This window comes from Malaclemys terrapin, chromosome 3, assembly GCF_027887155.1.
Source record: "Malaclemys terrapin pileata isolate rMalTer1 chromosome 3, rMalTer1.hap1, whole genome shotgun sequence".
Taxonomy (NCBI): Eukaryota; Metazoa; Chordata; order Testudines; family Emydidae; genus Malaclemys; species Malaclemys terrapin.
This window is the reverse complement of record NC_071507.1, coordinates 69,702,967-69,716,891: the sequence shown is the minus strand read 5'-3', so window position 1 is coordinate 69,716,891 and position 13,925 is coordinate 69,702,967. Positions and strand designations below refer to the sequence as shown.

General features: G+C 43.7%; 1 long non-coding RNA gene across 1 annotated transcript in view; it reads right to left on the bottom strand.

The window, feature by feature from the left end:
* Positions 1-9,458, bottom strand: part of LOC128834786 (uncharacterized) — a 50,350-nt gene extending 40,892 nt beyond the window's left edge. The window contains exon 1 of the long non-coding RNA XR_008444486.1: positions 9,370-9,458. This is a non-coding gene — a long non-coding RNA (uncharacterized LOC128834786). The remainder of the gene's footprint in view (positions 1-9,369) is intronic.
* Positions 9,459-13,925: the final 4,467 nt, after the last annotated feature.

Here is a 13,925-nt window from a genome sequence, read left to right as displayed (position 1 = left end):
GTTAGTCCCTCCAAGAAGAAAGATGGTAAAAGCAGCCACCTGGCGCTTCTCAAAGACCCCGAGGAAGGGGGCGCCAGCTGTTACTAGGAAGAGGGGCAACCAGGGGTCATTCGACAAACACAGGAAGAAATCAGTGGTAACAGTGATGGGTGGAAGCTCTGCTGGTTGTAGGTGGGGTAAGAAGGCATCCACTTAGTTCCACTCAACGTCCAAGTATGTGGGCTGACGTTTTTAGGTTTGGCTGGAATTTGAACCTACTCACATTTCAGGTGATTGCACAGTCTTGGCTAAATGTTTTACACAAGCCACCTGTTTGGCCATCTATCCCATCCCATACTGATGCACAACACTTGTGCTGTCATGACAGGGAGGCATGTCTCATTAGTCTTCTCATTTTTTTTTTCCATGGGGAAGCAGCAGGAAACCAGCTGTGAAATAAAACCTCCTCAATCCAACAGCAAAGGTCAAAACTAGAGGGATTTTTTCCCCCCCAACAGGAAAGTTTGTGTAAAATTGACCCTTGGTCAAAGCAGTTTAGATTTCTTGGTAAGGTACCCCCATAAATCCTGGAGGCCGTTATGCTGCTTTATCTTGCTGGACTTGTAAACCTTTGATCTTTAAATTACCACGATGACCCTAGAAATTCTTGTTCACGAAGGCTTGAATAAACATCTTTACGGCCTAGGGATTTTTAAGGCATGTACTGATTTGGATTATCACTGACCACTAAGGAGTCAAAAGAGTTTCAGACACTAAAGCTATAAAACACAGCACTTATCAAATCACACAATAGGCCAAATCCTAAAGACACTCCTCATTTTTACTCAGGCAAAAGTCCTGCTTGAAGTCAACAAGGAGCTGCACCATTCATTTTTTGTTGGTCCAGTGCACTGAGCATATTCAGTTACAGATACAAGAAAATCTATACCAGTGTTTTCAACCAGGAGTATGTGTACCTCTGGGGGTACGCAGAGGTCTTCCAGGGAGTACATCAACTCATCTAGATATTTGCCTAATTTTACAACAGGCTACATAAAAAGCACTAGCCAAGTCAGTACAAATTAAAATTTCATACAGACAATAAGTTGTTTATACTGCTCTATATACTATTCACTGAAATGTAAGGACAATATTTATATTCCAACCGATTTATTTTATAATTATGTGGTAAAAATGAGAAAGTCAGCCATTTTTCAGTAATAGTGTGCTGTGACATTTTTGTAATCTTATGTCTGATTTTGTAAGCAAATAGTTTTTAAGTGAGGTGAAACTTGGGGGGTACCCAAAACAAAAACTCCTGAAAGGGGTACAGTCGTCTGGAAAGGTTGAGAGCCACTGATCTATACAAACTCAAAAGACAGTGACAATGTACAATTGTGGTAAGAGAGTCAAGGAATAAACCATCCACTGGCCTACCTGGGGCTGGTATAGCACCAGGGCTAGACATGCAGGAAGGAACAGATGTCAGTTCCTTTTCAAAGACTACACTACTTAAGCCTAGAATGTTGAGCTAGGGAAAAGGTTCATCTTGATCCAAAGTCGATTTATGAGTTTAAGATTTTATTCTGCCTAATTGCAGTTTGAAATTTCATTCTCTGACACTTGCCAAGAAGGGAGCAGCAAACTAAACAATGTTATGCCTCCACAGAAGCGATTATTTTCAGCACATATTTTAAGAGCTGAATTTTGTTTTTATAGCCATCATTCTGTCCTTAGCCTCCCCTCCCTCTCCCCCCCCCCCCCACAAAACAACATCTCATATTTTTACAAGGGCAAAAGCACCGACAGTTACGGTGACCAGAAAACAAATGTGAAAAAATCGGGACAGGATGTGGTGGGTAATAGGAGCCTCTATAAGCAAAAGCACCAAATATCGGGACTGTCCCTATAAAATCGGGACATCTGGTCACCCTACCCACAGTTTCAAGTGTGAAGGCCCTTGATTGGAGTTTGTTTAATTTTCGGGAATAACATCTTCTGGCAAAGCCTAAGAGTACATTAAGCAAAGCTGTCATTCACTCTTAGGGCTGGTCTACACTGGGGGGGAGGGGGAGGGGAAATCGATCCAAGATACGCAACTTCAGCTACGCAAATAGTGTAGCTGAAGTCGAAGTATCTTGGATTGAATTACCTGGGGTCCAGATGGCATGGGATCGACGGCCGCGGCTCCCCCGTCGACTGCGCTACCGCCGCTCGCTCTGGTGGAGTTCCGACGTCAACGGTGAGCGCGTTCGGGGATCAATATGTCGCGTCTTAACGAGACGCGATATATCGATCCCGGATAAATCAATTGCTACCCGCCGATACGGCGGGTAGTGAAGACGTACCCTTAGGTGTGGGAAGGAACCTGCCATTCACAAAACATTCAATACAACATGAAGTTCAGCACTTTGGGCAGCTTTTTTGTTTACTATGAAAGGCACAATATACTACAGTGTTGGATTCAGCATATTGTTTTCCCCACAGATCAATGGGAGGTGTTAACTGAACTCATCACGTTAAGCAGACTGAACAAAATTTCCCATTCCTTTGGCTGTCTCTGCACTGGCTTGTCAACTAGCTAACTGAGTTTAAACAGTCCCAGGGAAACTGCTTTCTAGAAGGGTTTGGCCACTCATTATGGGTGAAACCAGACCAGGTTAGAGCTATGTTTAAATATCACGTCTGAGGCTCTGGGCCACATTCAAAAGTGAGTCTTTCTAGAGCACAACTTCCAAACATATGTCTTTTCTGCTCCCCAGCCCTGCAAACAAAGCCCAGGATCGGAAAGTCAAATGGAGTTCTTTCTGGCTCACACAACAGACAAAGCTCCTCCATTTATTAAGTATTTCCTAGTGATTGAGCAGCACGTCCCCCAGCGAGGGTATGTTGGCCTTTTGATGAGGTTTCTCACCAGAGAACAAAAAACTTGGAGGTATTAACTGTGGCAAAGCATGAGGCTCAAACCTTAAAGAGAATAGCCTACATGACCTGAATGCTTCACCATGACACTACATCGATTGCATGGAAATTGTTGAGACTGTGATGAGATTAACTTGGACAATGTCCATCTAACGATAGGCATTTTTATTAACCAGCCTTATTGCCACTCATAAAGCGAAGATCTATCCTTCACTGATTATTAACAGCCCAGCCTAACTCAGTCAGATCCTAAAACCAGGCAGCATTTCCCACAATGCTCCATTGCATAGGGAGATCTTCCACTGGGGACTTTAAGGAATGTTTTCTGACCCTCTTATCTCCATGTTGAGCTGCAACGCTACACAGTGGGTCAAAAAAAATTACAAATTCAGATCATGCCTATGTTTTTCCAAAAATTCAATGATAATGCCCACAGAAACACTTGGTAAGAGGCAAAAAATATTGCTTTGTATCTTCTCTTTACATTGACTTTTTAAAATTATTATTTATTGCTGCCTTTGGCCACTGATTATTCAGAAATGAACAATCCTGCTTTGCAATACAGAGAACAAAGAATTACCTGCAGTCTAGAATATGCCCCATTAGCGTTCAAGGAAAGATTACTACCCAGTAATGGCATTTTGATCATAGTTATAGGATTTAGACTGGTTGAGAGGATCCTAATGCCACATGGGGATTTGCTTCCAATGGCAGGAAACCGAAGATAAAAACAGTGCCTCTCCCAGTAGCCTCAGTATCTCTCCTTTTCCAAGGGCCTGAAGCAATTTTGAGTAGGAAATTGAATGGGAGTAGGAGGTCAGATGGGCAAAGGGGAGAAACTAGATTAATAGAGAGGCATATAAAGAAAAGCATGACCGGTAAATGATTGCTCCTTTTAATATATAGACCCTCTGCATCAGTGCAATTCCAGATCCCACAGCGCCATCCTCTTCTAAGCTTTGTGCCCATCACTAGGGATACCGGGGCTGGTTCTCCACTGCGTAGCACCTTGTGCAGTCATTGAGGGCTAGATTCACAAGGGGAATTCAAAGGAAGTTAGGAGCCTAAATCCTTTTGAGGATCTGGGAGTCAGAGTTTCTCCATCAGCTTCAAAGAGCTTTGCATCTGGCTCGTGTTCCTGCACAAAATGGCTGTAAAACTCTGCCAGTGGAGTGAGGGATGGGATGGGGGTGGAAGGGATTCTGATTTAGCAGCATTACACATGCACTTTGCTCAAATGGCTGCAAGGCAAAGAAGAATCAGGCCCATTGCCTCCTCTTGCTTCTATTCACCCCAGGAAGCGCAGCCTGCCTGTCATCTAGCACAACACTAACAAGGCTATGAGAGCAGCAGTGCTGGGAAGGCTTTAAATTGTTCATTAAATGTAAACCGGCAAGGAGGGATGGCGGCAGAAGACAAAGGGCAGGGAAAAGAAAGTGGGGGAGGAGAGCCCCTGCTAATTTCCTCCTCATGTCCCCTCTCCATTACCATCTCCCAGCTCCGACTGCCACGCTCTGAAAGTCAAGTGGAATTGTGAAGAGGAACCACCTGCAATTTAAAGTGCAGCTTTCCCCTGAGAGGTATGTGAAAATGCCACCGTTGTACTCATTGCCCATGGGAATTGGGAGTCAGAGCCACTGGAAAAAAGCAGATTCTGCCACATTTTTACCACTGTCAACACTGAAGACTCAACAGTGCTTAAAAGAGATTGAAACAGGAAAGCAAGCACTCACTGCACTACCCAAGAAGGAGGGGGAGAGCACGGCCTACGCAAACCAAGGAGAGGCGGGGAAGCACCCCCTCTTCATTTAGCAGAGGAAATGAACTATACTTCCCCCCTTGCCAGTCTCTTCTTTAACCTCTGGAAGAAACACAGCGCTGGGAGCGTGAACTGGGTTCTTTTCTGAATTCCGCATCATCGGAGCTCAGCAGCACTTCAGGAGGGTTGTTGGAGCCCTTTTGTCCTTCCCCATCAGAATCTGATTAACAGGGATAGGGAGGTTCTGTGACTCCTGAGAAAGTGTTAGTGTGTGTGTGTGTGTATGTGTATGTTTATATAGATATACGTAAAAGAAGGTTAATTGGTCTCCTGGGAGCTATAAAGAACTTGTTAGGTGCCTCTATGTGAGCAGTGACAGTATGGGGCCTAATTACTAAGTCTGAATTATTCTTTTTCTTTGGGAGAGGAATCTCTAAGGTCCTTATTAAAACCTACAAACATTCTGAAGAATGCTAGCATTAGAATTTGTCCATGTTGCTTACAAACCGGGCCAAATAAGGAAGTTGTTGTACTCAGCCCTTGAAACACCAACGGGTGTCACCTAGGCTTGATTTAATTGCATAACACCCAGCGGTTATGAGGATAAATAGGAATTGTGTTGGATACCTACAGCTGGAAACATGATGCACCAGATTCTTATCTTAAACATTGGTGTGGCTTTTATACTGAAGATGAGAAAAATTCACATATTTGCAGCGTACTGGTAGCGGCCATTTCACAAAAGGCCCAGCTCAAATACACTATTCAAGATGATTAACACTGTAAAATCATACAAGAAAGGAACAAGATGCTTCCTTCTTCGGCAGTGCAGTGTATTGAAAACTGTGTACAAATTACAAGCTCTCACAGTAAGTTCTACGGGGTTTCCTGGTCCTGTTTGCAGGCTGGAGGGCTCTGTGGGGAAGCATGTGATCTTGTTTCTCAGCAGTCAGTCTGCAAAGGGCCAGCCTAGAACAAAATGGGGTGTGCTGCACCTCTCTGCCATAGGCAGCAGTCTGCTTTGTCTCTCTGCTTTTGGTTTTGTGTGTTAAGTAAGGTTCTGGAGTGTAAGAAATAAAGTAGGGTTGTTAGGTTACAACCTTCCTGAAAGAGTATTTTGTTTTTTATCTAATGTCTCTGCTTGAATGCGGTGAACGTAACAGGCAGGACTATCTATTTGAAGGACAAAGAAATCTGAGCCTTAACAAATGGATTTCAAACTTGATTAACCTGGGTTTGGACTGAGATGATGGGATGCCCAAGTGCAAGTCTGAGACTTGACACTGTCAAAAGGCCTTTCTGCTAGGAAAGGAGTTCCTCTGGCTTAACCCACATCCCGTCCGTAGGGCATGGGACCTGCTGAGTGGCGCTTTTTGCAGTGACAAGCTTAGTATAATTTTGTTTGACCAATATTCTTTCCTTAACTTCCTGTATGTTTTCTCCACTATGCCAATGAAATTTGCTCTCACAAGACAGTCTGAACGGCAGGTGTAGCCTATTAAACCGAGGTATTCCTTATTTAGGCACCTTAGAGATGGAACCTGAATGTCAGAGGAGGATGAGTCGAGAGTGAGGCTTCAGCATCCCGTCAAAGGCAAAGGAGCTGCAATTCTGCCTCCCCAGTGAGACACAAAAGCGGAATGGCTTGGTCCAGTGTGGGCTCAGAGTGAGCCAAATGACCTGAGCAGCACTGGGCTTGGTTACGGCCTGAGTGTTGGGCGCTTTTTAGTTGTGATCTGTAGGGTTTGTTGAAATGACATCCAGAGAGAATGAAGCCCTCTATCCACAGCACAGGCACGGCGTAGGCCAGGGCAGCTCAGGAATCTATACAGTGCGCCATTAATGTGTCTCAACTCATCTGCAGGAACCAGACTTTAGCAGTGCAGACAATTATAAAAAAATAATCACATAATGCTTCTAATTAGAGCTGCAAAAAAACCATGAGGTGATCTCACTCATCCCACAGCCAGTGAATGTGTGTTGACTAGGATATAGCTTAGGCCCCTGTAATAATTACAGCTTTCAATTCATTTTGTAATCAGACTCTGTAGATGGTGTACATCGATTATGCAACATTTGGTACTTGGTAAATTACCATGGCAGCCAGCCACGGTTTTGCCCTTCCCAGACGCCTTGTGCCTTCCTATAACCAGTTTCTAATCGTTATTTTGCTCAGTGACAAATCTTGCTAATCATGCCTGTGTAACTAATTCAGGGGGTCTTATATTCCCAGAGTGCATTGGCCAGCATCTGCTGATGCCAGCCCAGATGCTTTGGGCCTTTTTGTGGTCCAATGAATCCTAGAATCATAGAATATCAGGGTTGGAAGGGACCTCAGGAGGTCATCTAGTCCAACCCCCTGCTCAAAGCAGGACCAATTCCCAACAAAATCATGCCAGACAGGGCTTTGTCAAGCCGGGCCTTAAAAACCTCTAAGGAAGGAGATTCCTGTGAACCCGGCACTGGACTAGTAGTTCAGAGAGCTGGGTTCTAATCACAGTATGATTCTGGGTGATCAGTTGAGTAAGTCAGTTCATCTCTTTGTGCCTCATTTTCATGATCTCTAAAGTCAGGGGTAATGATACTCTCCTTTGTAAAGCACTCTGAGGTCTAAGATCTCTACCTTACTCTCAAGAATTTTCACTGAACTCCTGATGGTGGATATTGTGGAGTAGTAATGGGGAGTGAATTTCATATTTCTAATTAAGGGTTTTCACTAGAAATCTGCTGTCTAAGCATTACGCTCACCCAGCCACGAACACAATCATTCCATCTTTTATATGTGTCCTGTCAAAACACCGTATCAATTTGTGACTACTGAGTTTTCAGAGCGATACACATTGCAGTCTGTGTCCAGTCCATAGGATACCGCATGTTAGCAAATGCAAACACTTAAAACATTTGTGGAAATTGTCATCTCTTCACAGATAGTTTTTCGTTGGAAAAACTGGCTACATTCAATAGGTACATTAATTTCCTGCAAATAGTTCTCTGAGCTCTCAAGCTTAATAAGGTTTTAGAGTACATATAGGTTCTAAACATATCTATAGCCACATCTTGTTCCTTTATTTTTTCCTTCTTTGGCAATGAAGGGAAGCGTTCCCAAGAATCAACAATGACTAGAACTACCTTCTGGGCCCAGTTGTGCATGCATTTGAGGCCATTCACAATCTAACCCGAAGTGATTTGCCTAAGGTCACATCAAATCTGTGGCTGAGACGGGAACAGAACCCAGAATTCCACATTCTATGCCTTAACCAGAAGGCCATACCTTCCCGTGTACATGAGGAGAATTATTTCTGAATCCAGTATAAATGCTCCTATTGGGCACAACCTCCATAAAAACTGGACTGTGCTTATTAAGAACGTTCCACTGATGAGAAACTCATCCAAATAAATTGTAGAGGGAAATACCCTTTGTATTTTGTGAATGGCTTTAAAAATAAGCAATGTCTAAAAGCATCAACATGTTTAAATGGAGTTGGCTTTTTTAAAAACATCCATCATAGAATAGAGAAGCAGCCTAAAGTAAACAACGGGCAGAACATTGGGAAATGTTTTGCTAGCAAAAACCCATTCACAATCATTGAATACTGTACATGTGCCCAAGTTGCAGACAACGCCAGCCATCACATTTAAATCCCAGTATCAATTGCTTAGCGCTGTGGTACTCCATTTGGGTCTCTCAAGCTATGTGTAGAACCTAAGGGCCTATTTTTTTTTAAATAAGAATAACACTGCTCCATGAGCAGAGCTGACCCAACTAAGGACCCGGATCAAATGCATTGCACTGGACTTTAAAAAGCAACACATTTTAAAGCCTAAATCGTCTTCTGACAGTTAGAAATTTCCCTCAATTGCAGTCGATCACTTTTTACAAAGCAGTAACACACCCATCATTTTTTCCTATGTGCTGGTGCTATATAACCTTCCAAAAAATCAGTTCCAGTGACTTTGTAGTCCCTTAACTGCTGTCCAATATCATTGCTCAAGCACTAAGGACTGCTGCCAAGTCAAATTTAACCCTACATTTAGTTTTACACCTTAAAGTGACTAGAAATATATTCATGTTTTTTTAAAAGATTCTGAAGTACCTTAGGTATTCAAGTGAGGAAGCAGGCTCTTCACAGTTCAATCTGCTTCCTTCATGAAGCCCTCTGTCCCCCATTAGCTTTGGCTTGGAAAATTGACTTAGCCCAAAATTTGCCACATTTACTCTGAAGTCAAAGAAGAAGGTTTCTACAGAGACGTGTAATTATTACAGCTGCTCAGGCCGAAGGTACCAGTAGCCTGCCAGCTGTACCGCGACTCAGAGGCAAGCACTGTAGGTGCTTCAGCAGCTAGGCCTCGTAGGCGCTAGCCCTGCTGAGTCCCAGTAACCAGACACATAGCTATGGAAAAGGGTCTTTTACTAGGCCTGGCAGGAAAGTAAAAGGTTGCATATAGCCTAGATACTGTGGCTTAAACGGTTAGAGTTCAAAGCATGCAATAGCGGTTCTTGTTTGGGCCCCTGAGGCAGTTCAACTGAGTCAGGGCTCTTCAAGCCTAATGGCTGGAGTGCCTTCTGCAGTCCAGTTTCTAGTCAGTCCAGGAGCTTACAGGTTTTCAGGCCAAGCTTAGCTAGTCTCTCTCATTGGGATCCCTCTGCGCTGGCTCCCCGCCCAGCTGCTGCTGCCCCCTCCCCTAGAAACCCCAACACAAACCTGTACCTAGGTGGGACGTCTGACAGTCACAGTCTGTGCCATGCATGACTCTGCAGATAGCTCCTGGGGATTCCTCTCTGCTTCCTGCACCTGCTCCTTCCCAAGAGTGCCCAGTCAGTTCCTGGGTCAAGGAAGGTCTTTCCTCCTACTCAGCCTGGGGAAAGGGAAGTACAGCAGGAGGGGGCTGATGGGAGTTGTAGTCCCCTGCTTAGCAGGTTCACCACAAACTGAAGAAAATGCAAACTGTTTTTGAGTTACAGATGATTTAAAAAGTTATCTCGATTGGAAATTTCAATTGTTGTCCAGCATCTTTTTGTCCCCTTTTAGCTCACTTAAGTTACTGCACCTTTTAATTTTCCAAGCTCTCTGAAAACTCATATGCCAGAAAATGTGCTTGAAGAAAATAAGCTGTAATTGAAACTGCAAAAGAAAAATAACAGCAACAACATGCCTTGCTTTGTTGGTCGTGCTGTGCATGGGAACTTCAAAGTGAAATTGCTCAGCAACTGACTATAAAACATACATAAAACTGACCTATTTTCATTGTCCAACCAGAGAGATACGTAAGGATTATACAAATAATAAGGAATGAAAAGCACTGACTACATTCCTGCACTAAGGAAGTGTGGCTGGAACAATGCATGGAGCGTAGACTCTATACGAGTACTGATGCAGCGGTGGCATCCTGATCCTAGGGCCTGATTCAAAGCCTATTAAAGTCAATGGGCATCTTTCCATTGCTTTCAGTGGGCTCTAGTTTAGGCCCACATGTGCTGGAGCATATGCCTTCATGACTGCTCCACAGTGAGCATAACACTTTTTTAGCCTATTCCCTGCTATGTAGCCATTTTGCTGTGAAGGATTCAGCATAATGCTGCCTCTCCCCGGTCCATGCCACTCCACAATATCAAACATGCCCACATGCCTGGCTGTGGTCCCAGGGTGCATGGGAGTGGCTTGGAACACAGATGGGGAGTGTTGTTGGCACATATGCAGAATGCACATGTGTGTGAATGCACCACAGCTGGAATGCACTCACCCAGCACATACTATATAAGACATAGCAGGCTCACCCCTCAGATTCTGACAAGTCTTTCAGTTTTACATATATAAAGTGTTAGCAACACAGGTAAAGCTCATTTTTATATAACACCAGGTGCTTTTTAACATGGCAGTGTCCCTTTACAACCATGAAATAGATCTGGAACTCTGGGTATATCTGGACTATTCTGATTGGCTGTCAGTGATGCCATTGCTCTGTGTCACTAATCCCTGTAAATGCCTGGATCTGACCTTTTCCCCATATAATTTCCTGTTCATCATAGTAATAAAACCCCACAAAGCTATGAATTTATGTGGGGATTATTGCACTTCTTGGGAGGTTGAAGCAACTTGGCCTGTGGCCTCGTGTCCTGCTATGCACTCCAGAAATGCTCTGCATTTTGAATATTACTGCCGGGCAAGTGGATGCTTCATACTCTGGAACAAATTCAAACGTCTTGACAGGCGAACTTTCCAGACGTTGGCAGTCATGTGCCATGCCTATAAATTATGCCCAGAGTGTTCATTTTCACTTTAAATGTGTTCTCCTCTCATAGTAATTAATGGTGTCAGGTTACTGGTGTGAAAAACCTGACTTTACGATGACTATAGATTAATTAAATGACAGTCACGTCTACAGTAGCCACAATAAATTATTAGTGAGGAATGACACACCTTAAGTGATGTTTTCAAAACCTTGACATTTTTTCGGTTTAAATGCTCCTCGTAAATATTTGGCTTTGTTAACATCTGTTTCTGTGTTAAAATTAAAGTCGGCAGCACTAGCAATAACAGCTGACTTGCTGACGAGCTTGGGGAAAATGGAATGCGTGCGCTCCAAGAAATGCTCTTCTCCCCCCGTGAGCACTATGTGAAATGATCTCTTAATTCAGCACCATCCTTATGTCCTAAATGACTCTCTGCACACTGACGTGCAACCACACCAGCAGATAATTTTGGGTGGGTGGAGGGAAGGAGTGTAGTTGCTGCTTAAAGAAATATGAAATAAGTGTATTGAAGTATGCTTACAATTAATAGATTTGTAGGAAAAGCAAAATGTATAGGGCCAGACTCGCTGGTCCCTTTGTCCTGCCTGAGTTGCGCAAAGGGGACAGAATCTCATTGCATCTGCCAGGCTGTGAATTCTCAGCTGGTGTAGAGTTACCAATCCACAGTCTATGAGGTGTTGCGGAGAAGGAAATGATGTATCAAGGCAGGGCACAATACAGCTCCATTCTGCCAGTTTACAGCTGGCATATGCTCCTTTAGGGACCATAGCCAGCTCTCGTAAGTTACAGTAGCCCCCGTCTGTTCTAATTTACGTCTGGGCAAGGACAACTTGAGAATCAGCCTGAGAAACTGTTTTGCATGCTGAGCAGATCTTTGCACAGGACAGATTTGAACCATAATGTTAGATAGAACAGACTTACAGAAGAGACCTAAGGTAACATTTTCTAAAGCACCTAAATGACTTGGGCTCTTAAGTCCCATTTTCAAAAGTGACATGGGCATGTAGAAACCTAAATGTCACTGAAAGACAACAGAATGTGGACTAAGTCCCTAAATCACTTTTGAAAATGGGACTTAAGTGCTCTTGAAAATCTTTACCCTTGGTCTGAAAGAAAAAAGAAGAGAGCTATTATGTACACATTGGATGTATTTAATTACCTTGATGTTAAACTTTTCAGTTTATTCTAGAAATTAAATACATTGTTAACAGTTAACACAAGAGGTCCTCAAGGAGCTAATATATCTAACAGAAACATGAGCTGAAACCTATTAGCCTCTGCATCAAAAAGTTCAAATTCAGGTTTAGTGTAAGCATGTGCAACTCCACTGAAAGCCAGGAAGCTGTACCTGTTCTTAACCCCACCCACCGACAAGAACATACAACTGGTGAGAGAAAAATGGAGATAGTGGGTGAAGTTTCTCCATAATGGAACTGCATTGACCTCACACAAGGTCTGAATTGGACATTATGGTCTAAGGCAGTATAGTTCAACCTTTAAGAAAAGCCACTTCATCATAGAATGACTTTGTAAAGAGCCACCGTATCAAAACATTGTGATAACCCAACAAAGTGTCTTATATTCAGAATCTGGGACCCTGTCTGAGACTGCAGGGCTCGTCCATTGGATCAATCTGATGTCTGGTGCTGGAACCCTGCATAGAGAGTCAGAGAGATTTTTGCAAAGTCATTCTCAGCTCAGATCAGGTGAATTCTTTCCTGGGTGCTGGCTGGTGAGTAGTGCCCACATGCTCAGGGTTTAATTGATCGCCATATTTGGGGTCGGGAAGGAATTTTCCTCCAGGGCAGATTGGCAGAGGCCCTGGAGGTTTTTCGCCTTCCTCTGCAGCGTGGGGCACGCGTCACTTGATAGCTCAGGGGGGGAGGGATAGCTCAGTGGTTTGAGCATTTGCCTGCTAAACCTAGGGTTGTGAGTTCAATCCTTGAAGGGGCCATTTAGGGATATGGGGCAAAAATTTGTTGGATGATTTAATTGGGGATTGGTCCTACTTTGAGCAGGGGGTTGGACTAGATGATCTCCTGCGGTCCCTTCCAACCCTGATATTCTATGATTCTATGACTTGCTGGAGGATTCTCTGCACCTTGAAGTCTTTAAACCACGATTTGAGGACTTCAATAACTCAGGCATAGGTTAGGGGTTTGTTACAGGAGTGGGTGGGCCAGATTCTGTGGCCTGCGTTGTGCAGGAGGTCAGACTAGATGATCATAATGGTCCCTTCTGACCTTAAAGTCTATGAATCTATGTGTCCAATTAATTCCAATCTAGGAGAATGAGGGGTGTAGTAACTTTGTAAGGCACAGGGAAGAGCATCTCCTCAGCTCTTTTCCACCTCCTTCTCTCCTGCATGGAAAGGAGGGAAAGGTTTTCCTTTGCTTGGTTCTCTACTGGCAGGGAGTAGTCTCCTCTGTTTTCCTGACTCCCCTGATCCCAGCCACTACTGGCTGTTGCAAGGGAAAGGGCCTTTCTCCCCGTCACCTGCCTCCCTACTGGCTGCTGCTAGGACCGTGCACCACAGCCACAGATCTTGAGGGAGTTTTGTGCACAGCCCCTAAATCTGTGTATGTGGATCTAGAGAGAAGGCAAAAGGATCACTGATCTGGAGAGGTCTCTGAGGTCATTTTTAAAGCAGTTGGAACTGAGGAACCCCACAATCATAATGATGTCCCTTAAAGAAAACAGAGATGGTGGCAAAATTCAGAACAGAATTTCAAACACTTAAATTTAGCCATGTTCTGATCCAATGCTTTGGTTTAGTCCATTATAAAGACAGGAGACATTTGTAAACTATAGATATTGTTATATTATCGGGAATTGCTATACATGTGCTGCGCCCCATTCAAGACACAAACCAAAGAGAGGTACTGCCTTGAAAAGCTTACAGTCTAGAGGGTAAACTCACTCAGCTCCTCAGGAGTCTTTCCATTGACTTCCATGGGCTTTGAATCAGGTCTTCAGAGACGGGATATGCTGGGAAATCAAGAGGAGGGAATA